Genomic DNA, 21,069 nt, shown 5'->3' with positions numbered 1-21,069 from the left:
CTGTTTAAAAGAAAACCAGGTGATAACCAGTGATAAAGTCTCTCTATGGGATTTAGTGCAATTAGTTTTCAGAGATTTCAGCAAATTATTTTGCTTGGCCTGAGCCATTTATCCATTTACTAACTCACAGCTATAGCAGATAAGTTTGATAAATAAAATTCATCATGGGATATTTGTAACTGGCACAGCTGGGATTTCACTGGATTTAGCTCTGTACCTACTGAATAAGCATGAAAAAAGTATCACTTAGGTGCATAAATACAAATCCTTAGATGGGAAAGCAAGGAGATGAAAGCTAGATACTTTTACATTGAGAATTTCTCAAGTTACTTATTAATGAATATCAGTTTGAAAAGGCAAATATGTGTTAATTTGCCTTGGGCAGAAGTAAAAAACTAATACAGTGCATTTTATATTGGAAGGATAAACAGAATGATTATAAGTATCTTTTCACAAAGACTTAAAGAAACAACACTATAGTTGAGACATTAATTCCTTAATCAGCTGGTAATTTTAAACAAAAATAGCTAGTGAGTTTCTCATCCTCTTTGGAGAAAATTGGGCATCTTCAAAGTCTCACAATTACCTTGGATATAAAAAGAAAAAAGACCTGGGAAAGAACTCTACATCTTTTAAGTCTGGCTTTCATATTTCCTTATGATATGAATAATTTCATTATACAACCTCCAAGGGGCATCCAAGCCCCAGATAAAGTCGAGATGCTCCCATTCAGGAATAATCTTGTGGTACACCAAGCGGGTGATTAGGGTCAGTAAGACTTTGACATTATTGATGTCTGCAAGCACGTCATGTCCCCCGTTCCAGACTGCAGTCGGCACCAGCATGTCTTTCACGTTGTTAATGGGAGGGTAACTCTACAATTTAAAAAAAGAAACAGGGAACTTGTTTCTTTTTTTAATTTTCAAAATCACAAAGAATAGTCTTCATTAAACATGTAGTCACTTTGATGTGAGTAGAAGAGAATAACTTTTGAAAATCACTATCAGGTTACCTTTTCAATTACCATTACCAGAACAACCAAAAAACCAAACTCACAGTGAAGGATAAAGACTGCTAGTTATTGAGATGCTATCATATGCCACATGGGGCACCGTGACAGAGGCCATGTCCCCTGTGAGAGGCACAGCTCTCCCCACCTACCAGATGGCAGTTAGAGGAACAAAGGACTTGGGATGGTGCTTTGCAGGCATAGCCTTCCATGTTCTCCCTCAGGGATGGAAGGCGGGCTGTAAAAATTCTCTAAACATCAGGTTCCTCATCTGTACATCAGAGATAATCACACCAATTGTCCAGGAGGCAGGGGAAATGCGCCATACACTCAGCACTCAAAAATGGTGCTTTTACCTGTGTGTGGAAAAGGAGGCCTTGGCAATGTAATGTGACCAAGGCCCCAGAGCCAGCAGGTCAGAACCCTAGGATGGTCTGACTGCTAAGTCCGTGTCTGTAGTATGATGAAATGACATGTCACAGTGGAGATTATTTAGTGCCCATGACAGGGCAAGAAGGAGAGGCCCATCCCACAACACCCACCACAGGGCTTGTGTTAGTTTAGAATTGAATGAGGAAACACAAACGCATTCCTGTCTAACTCTCCCAAATACTTCCCATAGTAATGACCCCCATCAGAATCCTAGTACCCTGGCTGGCTTCCTTGATGAGTTTTCAGGGTCCATTTTATTCTTTAGACTTTGAAGACTTTACCTTTTTTAATGGAAATAATTCTTGGCACTGCTTCCCCAGCCAAGTTTTGAAACTTTTGGGATTTAATAGCCTGAAAAGAAGGCAGTTTGGGGAAAAGTTATCTGATACAGAAGTTTGAGATAAACTCATAGGTTGCTGGATTTAGTCACAGACTCAGAAATTACTTTATATAGACTACTCTTTATTTCCAAACTGTAATTTAAAATTAAATAACTTTTTTTCACTTTCCTTTACCACATGACTCAATTTTTCATAGTATAATTGTACAGTAGCTATAAGAGGGCACAGAAAAGCTACAAACATATGTTTGAATTATACTAGACCAATACTTGCTTCCATTGGATGACCTTTAGATGATGTTTTCTGCTTAAATTTGAATCAAACTTTTTCTGAGAATAACTCTTTTACTTGGGAAAGAAAATATTTATTGAAACAAAACCACCATGTGTTCTATATCCCCATCCAACTTGTCTAGTAATGCTCTTTCTTTATTTGTCAATAATTAACACTTTTTCTTTTTTGTGTACCAGAGCCGGTGTAATCACCAAATTGTACTGCAGGTCAGTACAACTTGCACCTGGTTAGGGAGATGAAAGTCATGGGTTAATATCTTATTTACAATTTTAACGTATGCATATTTACAAGAGTCCAATATAAAACTATTAACAGTCACTTTTTTATTTTTTAATTTCTTTCTCTCCCCTTCCCCCGCCCCACCTCCAGTTGTCTGCTCTCTGTGTCCATTCACTGTGTGTTCTTCTGTGACTGATCCTATCCTTATCAGTGGCACCAGGAAAGTGTGTTTCTTTTCATTGCATCATCTTGTTGTGTCAGCTCTCTGTGTGCACGGTGCCATTCCTGGACAGGCTGCACTTGCCTTCACACTGGGCGGCTCTCCTTACGGGGCACACTCCTTGCACGTGGGGCTCCCCTATGCAGCGGACACACCTGTGTGGCACCACACTCCTTGCACGCATCAGCACTGCACATGGGCCAGCTCCACACGGGTCAAGGAGGCCTGGGGTTTGACGCACAGACCTCCCATGTAGTAGGCAGACACCCTATCCATTGGGCCAAGTCTGCTTCCCAAAGTCACTTATTTTTAAAATTTGGAATAATGCAAAGCCATACTTCCCCTAGACCCCAAAGTTAAAAATATGTCTAGAATTAAATCCATAACTGGCATTCCTAATGAACTGGAAACTATGTGTAAGTTTTGACCACATGATGGTGCCACATTAACTGGTACAAAGAGATAGCCAACCATGCTTTTGATGTGTGTGAAGTTTCAGTCCTTATTGATTGCATGCAAATCTACTGTTTGATATAATAAAAGGTAGTGTCATTAGATACCACAGAGGATTGCTATAGGAAAAATTTTAGCATCTGCTTTTGTCATTTCAAATGACAGATATTAAATATATGTGGCACATTTAACAATCAGAACAAAATATGGATTTACAGCACCTCTTAGGACACCTGTTCCCTGTCCACTCATCAGTGAAAATATCTCAATGTGAGCTGCTCTGCTGCTGTACTCAGATGTGAATTTGCCACTTGGTCAAATCTGTATTACAGCATTTATATAAAGTTGAGTATGAATATAATGGCAAGACTTGCCTATCACTCAGGCTAAATTTCTAAGCTTGAAATTTGTACTGAGTCACCTTAGTACTTCAAAAACTATTCACTGGAAAAGGCACCTCAGAAGGAGGGAAGTATGGAAAAGTTTGTTTATAGTAACAAAAACACGAAAATAAGCTAAAGTTTTTAATAGATATTTGGTTATTTGCATTATGTTACAACAATATACCCAAAGAGTATGCTATGCCACAATAATAAATATAAATATAAGACAGAAACAGAAAACTGTTTCTAAAGAATATTTATTAATAATATTAAGTGGGAAATAGAAATTGAAACACAATAGGTACTATGGTTACACTTATGTAACAACATATGGCTGAAGACCAGGTGGAAATAATTGTAATATTAGGTTACACAGTTTTAAAGTGACATTTATAATGTTATTAACTCTCAATTGCTAATAAAAATGTAAATAGTTCTTCTTTATAATACAATATGTATTGAAGTCTTAAAAACAGTTCAACAGTCTGACTAAGTCTCCTTCTTCAACTGTATCCTAAGAAAAACAAACTGTGTGATGTATAAAGACATATCTATAAATCAATATAACACAATATATTCCCAGGATAGTTCGATATTGCAAAGAGACTATAATGAGGAAGAGATGGTGGGAGTAGTGAGGAGCAGAAGGGGGTGAGGGAGAAAGAAGAGGAAGACAGGGAGAAAAAAATGCATGCAATGGAAAACTTCCTCTGCATTAGGAATACTTTTGAAATTTAGTTTGACCTGGACATTCTCACCCCCAGTGTCCATTCTTGCCTTCCTGCTTTCAGTACTAGAACCACTCAGGCGTTCACTGAATACCTGGCCACCCAGGTAGAAAGCACACCTCCCAGCCCCCCTCACAACTAGGCATGGCCATCTGGCTCACTTCTGAGCTACCTCCTAAACATCAAGCCCCTAGCCCTTCCTCACTCCCCACTTCCTGTGGGCTGGAACAGACATGGAGATGACCCAGCTTCACCCAGGCAGAGGAGGACAGCACCCAGGGGTGGCAGAGCTACAGGGTGGAGTACACTAGTCCCTGCATGACTTCGCAGCACACACCCACACCCCTCCACCAGCAGCCTAGACCACGGATCTCTGTATTATGAGAAAGAAAGAAATTGCTTCAGTGGCTGTATTTTTGGGTCTCTGATACAGCAACTCAGCCTGTATCTAACGAATACAATGCTATTTTATTAAATAAGAAGGAATGTTACAGAAAGTGCATGTCCTATGATCCTACTTTAGTAATGGGAATGATTATACCAAACAATTGTAAGATTATACCAAAATACTACTAGTGCCTACCCTTGGGTGGTACACACACATGTGGTTTTTCTTCTTTGCACTCACAAACTTTCTAAAATGTGTGCAAACTTTATATTAAATTCCTTTTTACAATGTTTTAAGGAATATCTTACCAAGAATTTTTTTTAAAAGTTAGGTTGCAAACAAGGGAGTACATTGTCAGCTGGGGCACTTATTAAAAATGCAGATCCCAAGGATACACTCCCTAGGAATTCTGATTTTGAACAGATCTTGAGGAGGGCCCAAGAATCCATATTTTTACTAGCACCCTAATATTTCTGAACAACAATAAGATGTACTAGAACCAACCTTCACACAGGAATGAGCACCTGGGCTTCAGACAGGGCTTGCAAGTGGGCCAGAGAGAGAAACAAGAGTCTCAGCTCTGGGGCTCTTTGGAATTTGTCAGGCTCTAACGAGAATAATATTTGTAAGCTAAATTTAACAGACAAGTAAAGATCTAGGTTTTGGAAATGAAAAATGGAATTTTAATTAATTAAGCAAAAAGCAAACTTCTGAATGTACTGTGAATAAAATGGCCTTTGAGGGTACCTCCCAACTCATACCACCGGAACCTCCAAAATCCACACCTGACTTGGGGCTTTCAGCTGCCAACACCCAGGCCCCACCCACCTTCAGCAGCCGATCCCAGCAGGCACTGGGGCTGCCTCCTGGAGCAGCCTGACCAAGGAGTCCCAGACATGCGGGGTGGCAGCCTCTGGCCAACAGCCCAGAGGAGGCGGGATCAAGGAAAGGGTCCTGTGAAGTCACTCTGTCAAGCAGCTATTTTCCTGACAAAGTGATGACACAGAAGGCACAAGGGTCAAGGGCAAGACTGCCTTCTGCAGGGAGTCTGGGCTTTGGAAATGGTTATGAAAAACTCCAAAATAAGTAGAGCCTAAAGTCACAAGGTCATGACTGGGCAAGAGAGCTGTGCTTGGGAACTCAGCCTGCAACCTGACTCCAGTCAGCTGCCACAGAAAAGGGGCTGGAAAAAGAGCAGGGCTCATGATAGGCTAGTGGGTGGTCATGGGTACTTTGCCAAGGACCTGAGAATTGGGCACTTGCCAAGGCCACTGAGCTAGAGCATAGCCCAGGCTGTGCCTTCAGTCAGTTGAGTCACTCTCCATGCATCCTTAGGAGTGCACTAACTGCTGAGGTGACAGAATTTCACCCTTTCTGGCAAAATGTCCTCTATGGTAGAGAGGGAAAAAGACTCAGAAAAGGTAGAGGGAAAAAGATAAGGATAAAAAAGAAGAAAGAAAATATCGCAACTACCAAAAGAAAAAAAAAAAGGTGGTAGGCCTAGAAAGAAAACAAGTGACAAAAATTGTCTTAACAAAATTACTGTTTTTTCATTAATAAAATAGTTCTTGCCTAAATTAAAATAGTTTATTTTTCCTCACAGAATAAAATGAAGGATGTAAAACTTAAATGACTATTAAGAAAAGTTAAATGTTTCTGGGAATGCTAACTAAAATTTAATAAATTTTTTCAAAAAAGTGTGTTTTGTCCTAATATAGGATGGCTAATTTTCATAAACTCTTGGGAATTAAATGCATGTAGCAAGTTGTAGAAAGTATTGTGGTGACTTTAAGAGAATGTGTTCTGTGAAGGTAAAATTTGTCTTAAAGTAATATAATTATAGGCTACATGGTTATAAATAATTATAAAAAGTTGAATGAAGCATTATTTAAATTAAGGCATTTAAATGGCTAATTCCACAAAGTCACTATTAAACAAAAACTGGATTGATAATAATAATAAAAGGTAATTTTATAACAGGAGGGCTTGTCGGCAGCCAGCCTCCCCTGCCAACTTGCTTCTGGGAAACTGTTTTCGGTATTGCATGCTACTAAGTTTAAAGTGAAGAAAAGTTTAATGTTGATGGTAATTATATGTTATAAGAAGTTTGCCTGGTAACTTATGTATGTGGGAGGTATGGAATGTGTTCTTAGTTTTAAGGAAATGGAAGAGGATTTTGTGCTGAGATAAAATGATTGATTACTGGGAACAGTAGAGTGTGGGACAAAACTTGAATGAATACTGAAAGTGTAGAAGGTTTGTGGAAAAGAAATTTTTATGATTAAAGTTAAATAAAATTTGATGGGCCTATCTATACAGTTTTAAAAGCTTTAGTATCAAATATTATGTATCAAAGTTAAAAATTTTGTTCTTTCTCAAAATCTCTCAAGTCATTCGTCTGTTTTGGTAAAAGTTTCCTGAATAATCAGTATACAAAGAAAGTCCGTTTCATCAAAATAGCTTCTTGTGCTTTAACCTCATCATTTCCTCAATGTTTGAAGAAGAAAAGGTCTTATCTCTTTTAAAGGAACATAATGTTCAAACCTGCTTTCTCAAAATTAAATCCTGAAAAGTAGCTTTTTATTTCAAAGTAATTGCAAGAGATTTGTTGTTTGACCTTGAAAGAAAAATTAAATAGTTGAGTTCATTTAATATGTTATAAGTTGAGTGGAATGTGTTTAAAAGCATTATAAAATTAACAGCTTTTTTTCTTTAATCCTCTGTTAGTTAAAGTTGAATGAGTAAAAGGTTCAAATGAATACTTAAGAGTGTATAAATTTACCAATATTTCAGCATAATATTAAACAGAAGTACAGTGTGGTTAATTATGGTTTTAATTATTATAAAAAAGCATGCATCACAGAAACAACCTCTTATCATAAATTAAAATAACAACACTGTTATATGCAGCAGTCCAAATATTGCTAGTTTGTTGCAAAAAGTTAATGTCCAGCTGTGTCACTATCACTTTGTTTTAAAACTTGCTAAGACTTTCTTTAGTGTCTTCTTAGACAAGTCAAGCCAGCCTGCACTCCTCTATCTGTGAAAAACCCAACAATGGACTTTTGCAGTGCTTTTTGGGGCTATGTGCTAGCCCAACCATCTCTCCTGGCATGGTAATAAAAATCTGGCTGTGTAGAAAAATTCTGTGGCTAAAACCCTACTGATAACATTACTAACCAGTAATCATTTTTTCAAAATTAAAAAAAAAAAAAAATCAGAGAGAGTAGTATCTTAAGAGCCTGAACTAAGCACACAATTAGAACAGGCTGCAAAGTCCCTGCTGCTCTATCAAATTCTTAAGTGTTGTTTGGTTGGGTAAAAGAAAACTATACTTTCTGCTGTAATTGATAAAGTATAATATTTTCTCATGTTAATAGAATTTATAATATTATTAAAATACTAAAAATCTTTCATCCCTCATTTAGCTCAAATATTAAAACCACTGTATGTATTAATTGGGAAAAAAATCCTTCATGGAAGTAGGAAAACCTCCAGCAACTGCTTTAAATAATAAAAGGAAAATAAATTGTGGACATTAACTTAGCCTATGAATTAGATGTAGCAACCACCAATATTTGCTCTGGGTGGAGTTTGTGGCAAAGGCAAAATTCTAAACAAATACCCCTTGGGTTTTAATCACAATTCTGGAAAGAGGCCAAAAGTACAATATAAAAAAGCAATTGTGTGCGGCATAGGAGGTCCTGCTAAAAGTGAAAGATTTAACCCAATAGTGTCTGGTCACTCTGAAGACTGCCATCCCTATCCAGGGGTGAATTGCAAATACTAAAAGCAAGACAGAAATGATGGACTGTTGTAAATCACCCTGAGATCTATGAAAAAACATCCAGGATACCTGCTAGTAGTAATAGGTGACTGTCTGTCATGTCCCTGCCCACCCCACTAACATCCCTTTTAGGACTGTTGACACAGATGCCTTTGTGAAGATCCAGGGCCCTACCACTAAAACCTGAGAAAAAGCAAAGTGGTTCCACTGAAAAAACAAACATCGTAAGTACCAAACCTTGTGGTGCCTAGCCCAGCAGTTCTGGCTGCCTGTTACTTGCCAACAGCTCACAAACATCCCCCATAACTTCCTTCATGCTTACTCCAATGACTGTAACATCAGATCCCTTCTGATCTTGAGAGGAATGAGCCCCAGATGCACAATTCAAATCCTCTGGGGAGTAATACAACAAAATCCACCCAAACTGTATTCATTACTTTACAAAAACAAAAAGGGGGAAAAGTGGAAATATGGCTGGAAGTTAAAATACTTCATTGAAACCTCTACCAATTGCTGTCATGCATCACATTAACTTTACAAATCCCGGAACTGTGAACTTGCAGCTTGTGTCTGCCTATGGACTTTGGACCTTCATGACCTCTCTTTATGCTATTGTGGCAGAAATTGTTAACATTACAAAGGAAAATGGATACTGTCCCCTTGGGCTAATGTTACTCATAGTCATAAACTGCAAAAGAATTTGGGGAAGATATTTCTTGGAAATGCCCCACTTACAAATGGTTGGGAAATATAAGTAAAATAACACAGTATTTAACCCTTAATCAAACATATCATTTTAAAGCCTGTGTTAGAGATCCATTTGTTTTCAAAACTGGTAAGGTAACTATTAAGAATGACTCATTGTTTTATAAAAATGGTGCCTTGTATACATGTCTACCAGAAAGTATGTTGCAGGATGGAGAAACAATAGTGATGGCCAGAAGAAGAAAAGGCATCTGGATACCTGTGAGAATGATGCAGATTTGATAGTCATCTCCTGAAAGTCAGTTATTGCTACATATGGTACAAGAATTCTTGAAACGGACTAAACACTTTATTGGACTGTTTATTATAAGCATTTTCAGAATAATTGGAATCATTATAGCTGCTGCTACCACTATGGTAGCTTTACATGAAAGTATAAACAACAATAAGTGCATGATTGGCCTAAAAATGCTAGTGATTTGTGGCATAGCCAAGAGCACATTAATGAACAGTTAAATAATTGGGTTAATGATTTAGAATCACCTGTTTTGCATACTGGAAATCAATTGTATAATTTAAACTTGTTAAGGGAATTGAAATGTGATTGGAATGAAAGCAACTTTTATATTACTCTTCTTGCCTATAATTCATCCGATATAGAATAGAAAAAAACTAAGAATCATTTGCTAGGCCTTAAAAGTAATATCTCTCTGGAAATAATTGAATTACAAAGAAAAATATTAGAAATGTGTCAAAATCAAATTCAGTTAGCCAATAATAATAATATTTTTCTCAGATATGATTTCATATATTACAAAATTTAACCCAGTCAATTGGTGGAAATCACAGCATTTCCTGCCAGCTTTAGGAATAGGGCTAATCATATTTGTTCTGTTGCTCATGATTTTCACCTGTGCTGGACAGAGTTTTCAAAGAAAATTGCAAAGCTTAACAGCCGTGGGACATGCAAATAATCTGGTGCTAGCAAAAGCACTTCATTAACATCCCCAAGTCGAAGAGCTTGGCCAGTAGTCAATGATGGGTAAGACTCTCAGAGGAGGGCAACCTAAAACAGGCATGGTCACCTCAACTAAAACAAAAAGGGGAAAATGTTGGAAACTGAGGCATACTTTCATTACTTCTCTGGAGAAACTGGGAGAGAGTATCTTGAAACATCGAGTATTGAGCACCACCTGTACAAGAGGGCCCAAATCCTAGTTCCTCTTCTATTGGGCTGAGAATTGTTGGGTCAACCATGGTAAGATCAGCAGCTCTCATGAAAAGTCACTCTAATGTCAGCCAATTGTCAGCCCTAGTTACTCAGGACTTCAAGAACCTTGAATATCAAATTTCACATTTAGAAAAAGCACTTGATTCCTTAGCCAAGTTAGTCCTCCAGAACCGGCGGGGACTGGACTTATTCCTCAAACAAGGAGGCCTCTGTTTAGCTTTAAGAGAAACTTGTTGCTTTTATGCTAATGACTCTGGCATCATTTAAAAAACCTTAAACTTAGTCCAGAAATGATTAGAAGAACGAGAAAAGGCTCAGTCAGCCACCAAAAATTGGTATAAAAGTTTATTTAATTAGTCCCCATGGCTTACAACTGTTATCACTGTCCTTTTGGGTCCCTTAATCCTCCTATTATTGCTGTTAACCAGCAGCCCACTCATAATCAATTGCTGAGTTTGATTTATGTGAGAGAGAGTGCAAACCATTGAGTTCTTAATCCTGAACACCCCATACTAATTACTTATGCAGGACAATGGAGAGCACTCAAATTCAAGGGTTTAAGTCTTCCCAAAAGAGATATAGGGAATGTGGAGAAGAGACCGTGACCACCCCCACCCAAGAGGAAAATTCCACAGCCCTCTAACTGCATATATCTTGCTACTGTAACAAGCTTGACCACTATAAAATCTTATCTCAGAGCCTCCTCCTGTAGAAAATCTTGTCAGCCCCTGCCAAAAGACCAACCTGACCCAGACCCTTGCAAATAACAAGAACTCTCCAACCACTTGTGACCCGATAGAATCCCCAGATAGAATACCCAGCACTTAATTAACCGCAAACATCTGCTTCTGTACGTGCTTGCTTGCTGAGATATTGCCCCCTGCCCTGAACCTAAAGGCCTATATAAGCAAACTTCCCCCAAGATGCGGGGCTGCTCTCTCCTCTGCGTAGGATGAGGCAGGCACCACACAGCTAATAAAGCTCTCAATTGGAACTTTATACAGAGTCTGAGTCTGGTCAATATTGTTGGTCTATATAACACAGCGTGTCTGGGCTTTGGAAACAGTTATGAAAGAAATTCCAAAGTAAGTACAGCTTAAAGTCACATGGTCAAAGGTGGGCCAGAAAGCTGTCCTGGGGAAATCAGCTTGCCACATAAAAGGGGCTGGAACAAGAGCAGGGCTCCAGATAGGCTAGCGGGTGGTCATGGGTACTTTTCCAAGGACATGACTACCCGGCACTTGCAAAGGCCACAGAGCTAGAGCATAGCCCAAGCTGCACCTTCAGTCTGCTGAGTCACTCTCCATGCATCCTTAGGAGTGCACTAACTGCTCAGGCGAGAGAATTTCACCCTTTCTGGTAAAATGTCCTCTCGGGGAGAGAGGGGAAAAGGCTCAGAAAACGTAGAGGGAAAAAGATAAGGGAAAAAAAAGAAGAATGAAAATACCCCAACTACAAAAAAAAAAAAAAAAAAGATAGGGGAATTTTGGTGGTAGGTCTAGAAAGAAAATAAGTGACTATATACAGACATGTGACTAGGGAAAGCAGGAGCTGGAATGAATGTGTGAATATGAGGATTTTCGAAGGGAACAAGACACCTTAAAAGGCTTAAAAGGTGAAAGTGTGCTGTGCAGCATGTACTACACTACTTTCCATTGCAGGTGCCCCTGAGCTAAACCTCAGCAATCTGTCACTGAGTTACTGACATCTGAAGTGTGGCCGACCTTCATTATAAGGAGCTGAAGCCTCAAATGGCCCTTTCTGGTTCCTAAGTCCCAGGGAGATGGTAAGAACACAGTTCCCAGGGGCGGATATTTCTGAGGCCACTGAGTTCACTAATGTGCTATCACATGGCAAATGTTCCCCAATCTGATGAAGCAGAAGAAGCTATTGGGCAGCTGATAATACATTTCTTAAATCACAGATTCTCACTGCTCAGCAAACAAAGGGAGTGACAAGTGATAGGTTGATAATAATAGGCTTAAGTTGTCTATCTACTGATCTTCCAGGCATATTATGCTTACAAGGTAAATACTGAAATAGAAGCTTCTATCTCCAGAGCTACTCTAAAATCATGTTTTATCAAGCAACATGGAAATATAATAAATTTAAGACTCAGTGAATAGCAGAAGATTGAAGAGAAGGGAAGAGAAAGGAAAAGAAATGAGTCGACATAATTACTGCTTGGTGAGCCCACGGCATGGCGAAGTATGCTCCAGAGAGGACAGCAAAAGCCAGACTAACTCAATGAGGAATCCAGGACTTTGGGGAAGGAAATCAGCTCATACTTGTAAGCAGATTGTCCTTCTATTTGGAAAACATTTGCAGAGAGGTACTGCATGGAATGCACAGACCATTCTAGCAACGATGCTACACAAACCCCCAACTTTGCTCCTTGAATACCTACCTGAGCCCAGTGTAACATGTTTTGCACAGAAGTTCCAGCAGGACAGTGTGCTGCATACACAGCCACTCTAGACTGCAAAATAAATACATTGAAATATGAATGAAAACAGCATAAAGGAGACATCAATAATACATAAATATTATCCTTTAAAACATTAAAAACTACAGAGTAGTAACCTCAAAGATATGAGAGATTATGCGCAGAAAAAATTTCTTGACTATAAATAAGTCATACAAAATATGTACAACACACACACAGACGATATAGGAAGGAAATGAAAAGCAACAACATGATAATCATGCAGCCTAATGTGTTGTGATTATAGGTAGTTTTATTTTTCTTCTTAATGCTTCTTTGGATTTCCAAATTTTATATACAGATTTCATATTACTTTTATCAGCAGAAAAAAGAAAAATGAATAACATTTTTAAAAATCCCTGCAGCCTTCACTCCAGAATTTTAAAACCTGTTTTCAAAAATACAACATTACAAAAATATATATATATTTAGGAACACCTGTATATTGCTGGCCAAAGGATTACATATTATAAAACAAATACACATGCACATACACACATATGTGCATATATATGGAAACAGTCATTCAAATTTAAACACACAGTAATTTTTTAAAAGAAACAAATCACTAGAATATCAGAAATTTTGGCAAAACTTCTCATTCAATATTTCTGTTTAGATACAACATAGGAAGGTGATAACTGCCTGCCTGATGACCACAGCAAAGAGCATTCTAGGCACCTCCTGAAATTACTCTCCCGTCTCTTTAATGAAAACCCCTTTGAAGCTCTAATGAGGTCGTACCTGCCTCACCTACATCATCTAATCCAAATACATTCACAGACAAAACAAAGGTACTGAAAGCTTAAAGGAGTCTTACTATAAACACACATACCATATTTAAATTTTTCTCATTAAATCCACACAGAACTAAAGGGAGATTTCCACAAAGCTCCTTCAGAATGACATGGGGACAAATATATGTACTAAACCACTTCAAAAATGCACTCTGAGGAAGAAATTCTTTGACTCCAAATAAATCCTATAAAAGAGAAACAAACCCAAGAATATATTCGGTATCTCTTTCCAGTACAAAGGTTTCCATGACCCACCTTAGAAGCAGAGACCAGAGGCAAGGATATCCATGGATGAACTCAGGAGTAAAATGACAACCATGGAGATTCAAATAGGATACTGATGCCATAAGTTTACTAAGACAAAATCTGCTAATCTACCTCAATGTTACAGACATGTGCCTAAATTCTCAAAATGAAGGAAAGGAGACAGAAAATCTACTCATTTTACAGCTGCCTTGTATAGTGTGAAAGGGTCTTAAGACTCACTCATCCTAGAGCCACCCCCAGATAGTTTTCGCCTGACTGTGATGGACTGATACTGACTTCTGAGAAAGACTTGAGGCTGCGATTGATTAGCAATTTCTGCTGAAGGTACATCCACCTAGTCCAATCAGGGGTCATGAGCCAAATCGGGCACCCTACCTGTTTTTGAAATTAAAGTTTAATTGGGACACAGACACACTTATTTATCTATGTATTGGCCATGCTGCTTTTAAACTACAACAGCAGAATTGAGTCATGGAAACAACATACATGGCCCATGAAGCTGAAAATATTTACCATATTTACTATCTGTCTTGTACAAAAAAAATTTGTCAACACCTGGTCTACCTCCTTCCTGACTAATTGTCACTGGCACTGTGCTCAAGTAGATCCAGGGTAATTATTACGCCCACAAGGTAAACCTTCCCACACCTGTACAACAGGAAACAAATCTTCCTTATATTGAACCCAAACCCTTTTATAATTTACACTCTTGCTCATTCCTACCCTCTGGACGGTCAAGCAGGAATGAAAAACTCAAATGCCTAAAAGGCAGCATATAAACATAAATTAGTAAAACTGTGAAAGGAAGATGCCACCTGCCTCAGTGTTTATGACTAGTGACTGTTCACAATTGCAGAGAACTAGAAAGCTTGTGCTCAGTCTACAGGGTACAACTGTAGCAGGCTCTGTCCTGTCTGGGGATAGGACTATGTGCCCAGTGGTGCACAGCTTCTTACTCTCCTCCCCCCAAAAATAATCAGCAATCAAGATTTTAATATTAAATACTCCGCTTTTTAAATGGTGGAATTTAAATATAAAACATGTTCCAACCATATTCAGCCCTTCTTCAGGAAAATCTAACCCATGAATATACAAGTTTGTGATTTCTATGAAATCTGTCTTATACAAGATATCCAATCAAGATCTAAAGACCAACACCATGTCTTCTTTCATTTTCCTTTTTTACAGGCTTATGAGACTAGCATTAGCTGGGGAGATGGAGGAAGCAAATTTGGCATGCAGAGGTCAAGTGACATGAAAAAGCATTTTTATAAATTCTTGCTTTGAGACTACATAATGGTCACATGTGACAAAAGCATGTTTGTGAGGTTCTCTGTTAAAACAAATAGAAAGAAAAAAGAACAAGCATGGGAAGTGGATGTGACTTAACGGATAGGGCATATGCCTACTACATGGGAGGTCCAAGATCCAACCCATGGCCTCCTTGACCAATATGGAGCTGGGCCATGCACAGTGCTAATGCGTGCAAGGAGTGTCATGCCACACAGGGGTGTACCCCATGTGGGGGAGTTCCACACACAAGGACTGCACCCCATAAGGAGAGCTGCCCAGTGTGAAAAAAGTACAGCCTGCTCAGGAATGGTGCCACACACACGGAGAGCTGATGAAGCAAGATGGCGTAGCATAACAAGATACAGATTCTGGGTGCTCCTGACAAGAATATAACCAGACACAGAAGAAAACACAGTGAATGGACACAGAGAGCAGACAACTTGGGCGGGGGGACAGGAAGGGGAGATAAATTAATAATGATAAAAAAAAGAACATCAAGCCATCAAGTTAATAGGATGAACCATCAATGACCTGAATCACAATAACTCATTTTCCTTTGACTGACATGGGATGTGAGGTTGACTTTGTACTTCAGAACTGCTATCCAGCACTAATGTGACAAACTCCACAAAATTACCCTGAAGGACAGAATATAAGGACAATGCAAAAATCACCTTACGTATACACAGATCTACACATATCAATTTTGATTTCTTTATAATTTGTGTTTTGAGAAAAAATTAGAAGGAAAATTTAACATTCACAGAAGGAACATGCACTTGTCAGAGCAGATAATTCAAAGGTTTTATGAATATTTGACCACTCACTTTGTCAATTTTCTGTAATACTACAAACACAATCATCTGGAAGAGAAGATTCCAAATCCAGGCTACATCACCTACATCGAAATCTAGAGGGTGATTTGTGAAGGACACACATCCCAAGGCCCCACTGCACATATAAGAAAACACTTTCTCCAATGCAGAGGGAGAAAGAAGGGGGAGAACAAGTCTGTATTTTTACACACTACTTATTCACAATCTCCAGGAACTGAGGTAGTCGGGAATTTTTATTGTTATCAAGACCACCCAGAATGGGGAAATGATTGCTCATAACCTGCTGATCAGGCATGAAACTGGTAGAGCCACTCTGAAAGGCATATGTCTTTAAGAAAAACCACTGTATTAATCAGCCAAAGGGGTGGTGACACAAAATACCAAAAATCTGTTGGCCTTGATAAAGAGTATTTATTTGGGGTAGGAGCTTACAGATACCAGGCCATAAAGCGTAAGTTACTTCCTTCATGAAAGTCTATGTTTACATGTTGGAGTAAGATGGTTGCTGAAGACTGCCCAGGTTTAGGCTCCCTGGGCTCCTCTCTGCCTGCGTCTTGCTTCTCTCTGGGTTCAGGGTTCTTCTCTTCCTGGGACTTGCATCTCTTTTCTGTGTGCTTACCTCCTGGGGCTCCACCTTAAGACTTAAGCATCAAACTCCAACATCAAAAACTTCTAGCAACAAAAAGCTTCAACTCTGCCCTTTGTCATGCCCCTTTTATCTGTGAGTCCCCACCCACAAGGTTCTGAGACTCAACACCCTACTGACTTCACCCAATCAGAGCCATAATCATAATTTAATCATTCCCAGGTACAAAAGAGTTTACAAACATAATCCAATTTTTTTTTTGGAATTCATAACTATATCAACCTGCTACAATCATGAAGCGAAAAAACCTTCTGTTTTATTGAAAAAAAAGTTGAAGAGGAGGAAGGCCTACATTTCCCACCACTGGCCAATTCTTCAAACCTGAAAAGGAAATTTCTGGGCAGGGGAAGGGGTGATCAAAGTACCTTGAGGAGAAGATCTGGAAGTTTTCCTAATACGACTATAGGGCTGGTGGTGAATTTGGCTAAAGTCGCAGGAGCCAGGACAAAAAACGTTTTAATCCTTTTGGCCAGGCAAGGGATCCGTGAAAATGCTATAAAACCTATGCAAACAAAAGTAAGAAAATAGGAACTCCACGTTGAGAATTTGTTGTTAAGGGCAAGGGCTGCCCTTTTGTGTCATGCTCTAGAGAAAGCTGAGAACCATGCCAGCAATGCTGCAGTCAGGGAGCAAAACACTTCAAATCCAGATTGCCTGAAGTAGAAGACATTCACTGTTCCTTGAACAATTTGAACCTTGCCATGTAAAGACTATTTCCAGCTGCTCCATCTGACCATCTTCCTCCCCCACTCCCCCTTCCTTCATCCCTAAGGACTAGCAGGCCCTTCAGTTATGTCATCACTTAAAAAGGAACTCATACAAATTTAGAATCTGTTGCTTTAAAGTATTTCTTAGTTTCCTTTCAGGCCACTTCCAGCCTTAAACTAGACCCTAGAATGTCACCTGACAAAGAATTAGGACAAAGGACATAAGTAGATAGGTCAATGAAGAGAGCCTAACCCCATTCCTAAGATATGCAAATATATTCAAGTTGCTTTTTTGGCTTTAGCCTCCCAAATTAGCAAAGAGTGCTTGGTGGTAGTGAGAGTGAAGCAATTTAACTGTACATACCAAGACACTGAAAAGCATTTGTTCTTCTAGAACTTATTCTAAGGAGATCATGCAACATGAGCACAAAGGTGTTACACACAGTAAACACTCCAAATATGCAACAGAATTAAATATGGGGCAGGTTCTTAACCAAGTTAAAAATTTTGGATTCTGATGCTTTCATATTAGAATTTGTTGATAGAATGATGGGTAATTTTTATTTTCTTTGAACACTGCTTTCTTTAAATCAACACATTAATTTATAATCACCACATATTAAAATGCATATAATTTTAAAAACTAGAAGCAGCTGTGGCTCCATCAGTTTGGCTCCCATCCACTATTTGGGAGGTCTGGGTTTGCATCCCAGGGTCTCCTTGTGAAGGCAAGCTGGTCAGCACACAGCGGAGAGCTGACAACCTGAGAGCCATGGAGGGCTGGCAAGGAGATACAGAAAAAAAACGTGCAGCAAATGGACACAGAGAAGAGACAGCAAAAGAAAGGAACAAGCCATGGGGGTGGGTGGGGGGAAATAAATAAATAAATAAATCTTTTAAAAAAAAGCTCACTACTCTGAAAACATCATGCTAAAAAAACATCAGTTGGAAAAAAAATTTGTTTAACCATTTTGAAATAATATCAGTGTAACATAGCAATCTTGGATCTAGTTTTGTTCCATTTAACTTTAAAAGTCAATGTATTATCTTGTATATATTTTTTAAGTCTCCCAACTTATAAAACCTCTTGTTTTAACATTCCTATAAATTGCTTAACTAGTAAAATATATAATAGGCTCATCCAAGTTCCAAGGAGTCATACACCATGTTTATCCATTTTTATTAAAATCTGAATTTCTAGAGAAAAGCAAATATTACAAAAGTTCCTTGCCCTGTTTGTTATTTCTGCTTGGCATTAAAAAAATAATAATAAAACTTGCATGTGAACTAACATTATTTCTTTATAGTTGCCTTTTTTTAAAAAACATGTACTTCACTTTTAAAAACAAATGCAGGAAAGCAACTAATAGAACATCTGACTACCACATAGGAGGTACAGGGTTCAAACCCAGCGCCCCTGGCCCATGTGGTGAACTGGCCCATACACAGTGCTGCTGCATACAAGGAGCACCATGGACCCAGGGGTGTCCCACGCACAACAAGTGCACACCACAAGGAGAGCCACCCCGTGAGAAAAAAGTGCAGCCTGCCCAGGAGTTGAACCATACACACAGAGAGCTGATGCAGCAAGATGACATGACAAAAAGAGAATCACAAATTCCCAGTGCCACTAAGAATGCAATTGGACACAGAAGACACAGCAAATGGACACAAGAGAGCAAACAGTGTGTGGGTGGAAGGGTGGGGAAGGGAGGGGAGAGAAATAAATATTTTTTTAAAAAAAGAACAAAAGCAAACTATGCAAAACAACAAAAAAAAGACATTATATAAACTTTCTACCTTTATTACATACCAATTGTGGTGCCTTGAGAATGAGCCACATAATACAATTGTTCTTGGCCAGTTTTATTCAGAATGTAGTTAACTGAAGCTGGTAAGTCATAATTTGCTGTCTCATCATAACTGTAATCCAAAAAGGAACTGATCCACTGAAATATTACTTACAAATAGAGCAGTCTACAAAGAATACCAGCATATACATAAAGAATAATCACAAACTGAACACATCTGGGTAAACCAGCACTGAGAGGAGGAAGCAGAACATTACCAGAAGCACAGAGGTTCGCTTGAGACCCCTTCCTGTCATGCTTCCCAAAAGTAACTCCTATCCTAATTTTCACACCAAATATAGTTTTATCATTATTGGAAATTTTATATGAATGGAATTACATAGGAATTATTCTTCTGTATCTGACTTCAACCATGTCATATAGTTATGGGCTGTTAGTTCTCATTCCAGTGTGAGATTATACCACATTTTATTTTTCCAGTCCATTGTTGATGGGCATTTGGGTAGTTTCCAGCTTTTCACTATTGTGAACAGTGTTACAAGAAACATATTCTGTTGTGTCTTTAGGTAAAAGCTCATGTGCTTGCGTTTCAAGTCCTCAGCAAGCACAGTTTGGCAGATGGGAAGCAAGCCTGGAGGAGACCATAGAGCTTCCTTCTCTAATGTCTGGTCCTGGGCACAGGACTCGGAAGCCCTGCATGTGAGTAGTGCACACATGAGTGTGTGTCACCCATGATGGAAAAGCCAGCTGTTCATGAGCACTTATGATGGGCCCGACTCTGGGCCAGATGCTTCTCGTGTACCTTCTTTAACCTGGCAATTACCTTGTTGAGAAATAAAAGGCATAACATTGCAGAAAAGATATCTAATGAGCTACTCCTGCCCCAGCTTCTGTAAATCAGCCCGTGAGAGCATGGTCTTGCAGGAGAATATCACACATCGACTCTTGCCCCCACCCCCCACTTCTGTAATCTAACAAACCACTCTAGGCCCCACTTCTGTAAATCAGTTGGCGACCTTGCAACTGCATTCTGCTTCTGTAACCCCACTTGCAAAATATCACCTAGCAACACGTTACCAATGAGCAATAGTCATGCTGATCCCACATAAAATCCTATATGAACCTATGAAAACTGAAAAATGGGGCTCAGATTTTGGAGATTGACTCTCCTCTGGGCACTCACATAATAAATCTGCTCCTCACATCTCTGCGTATCATTCTGGGTTTCTCTGTCATTCAGAACTCCTGGCTTTGCTCCAACAACCTTATGAGGTAGGCATTTATTATCCCCATTTTACACATAAGGAAACCGAAGCACAGAGGACCTAGATAATGTGTCCAATGTCATACTGCTATTAATTGCTAGAGCCAGAAGTAAGAGAAAGAAGAAAATTTCAGAGGTGAGAATTTCTGGAAAGAAGAAAAATGAACATTTGAAATGCATGTCTATGGAGGAAGGTGAAGAGGAAGGGATAAAATTCACCCAGCAGCCTCCAAACCAGCAGGAATGACAAAATGACTCAAGAATTCCTAACTCCTGAACACGTTGAATGCCTATGATGTAATTATTTATCTACAATGTCCTGTACTGCTTTTTATTCAATTAAAGAGGTGTAAAACCTTTCACAAGACATCAGTTTCCCCTCTCCTATTACTTCAGAGTCATACTCTCTATGCCTTCACTGCTGAAATCCCCATGCATCTGAACTAAGGGCACTAAGGAAAGAGGCCCATGTGGTAATCAACTCAAATATACCTGAAAGCCCAAAATTCATCCTTAGAAACTGAAAGAGTCCTGTGTTTCTGAGACCAGGTGTTTCCTCAGCTGTTCCCCATCCACACGTCAAAACCAGCATCCGCGAGAATTAAGCCCATGCTGCTGTTGGCAAGGTTAGAGACCCAGACACTGGAATCTGCAAGGAGGCCATGCTGCAGAAACACAACTGGCCTGGGACCTGAAAGACACTTACACTTAAGAGTTAGCAGTCCTGAATGATACTGCAGGGACAGATGCTAGACATTAGATAACCTGCCATA

General features: G+C 39.0%; 1 pseudogene; it reads right to left on the bottom strand.

Moving 5' to 3' along the window:
* Positions 1-386: 386 nt before the first annotated feature.
* The window catches only part of LOC101427961 (lysosomal acid lipase/cholesteryl ester hydrolase-like), a 47,502-nt pseudogene continuing 26,819 nt past the window's right edge, over positions 387-21,069 (bottom strand).

This window comes from Dasypus novemcinctus, chromosome 6, assembly GCF_030445035.2.
Source record: "Dasypus novemcinctus isolate mDasNov1 chromosome 6, mDasNov1.1.hap2, whole genome shotgun sequence".
NCBI lineage: Eukaryota > Metazoa > Chordata > Mammalia > Cingulata > Dasypodidae > Dasypus > Dasypus novemcinctus.
This window is presented reverse-complemented; position numbering and strand designations above follow the sequence as displayed.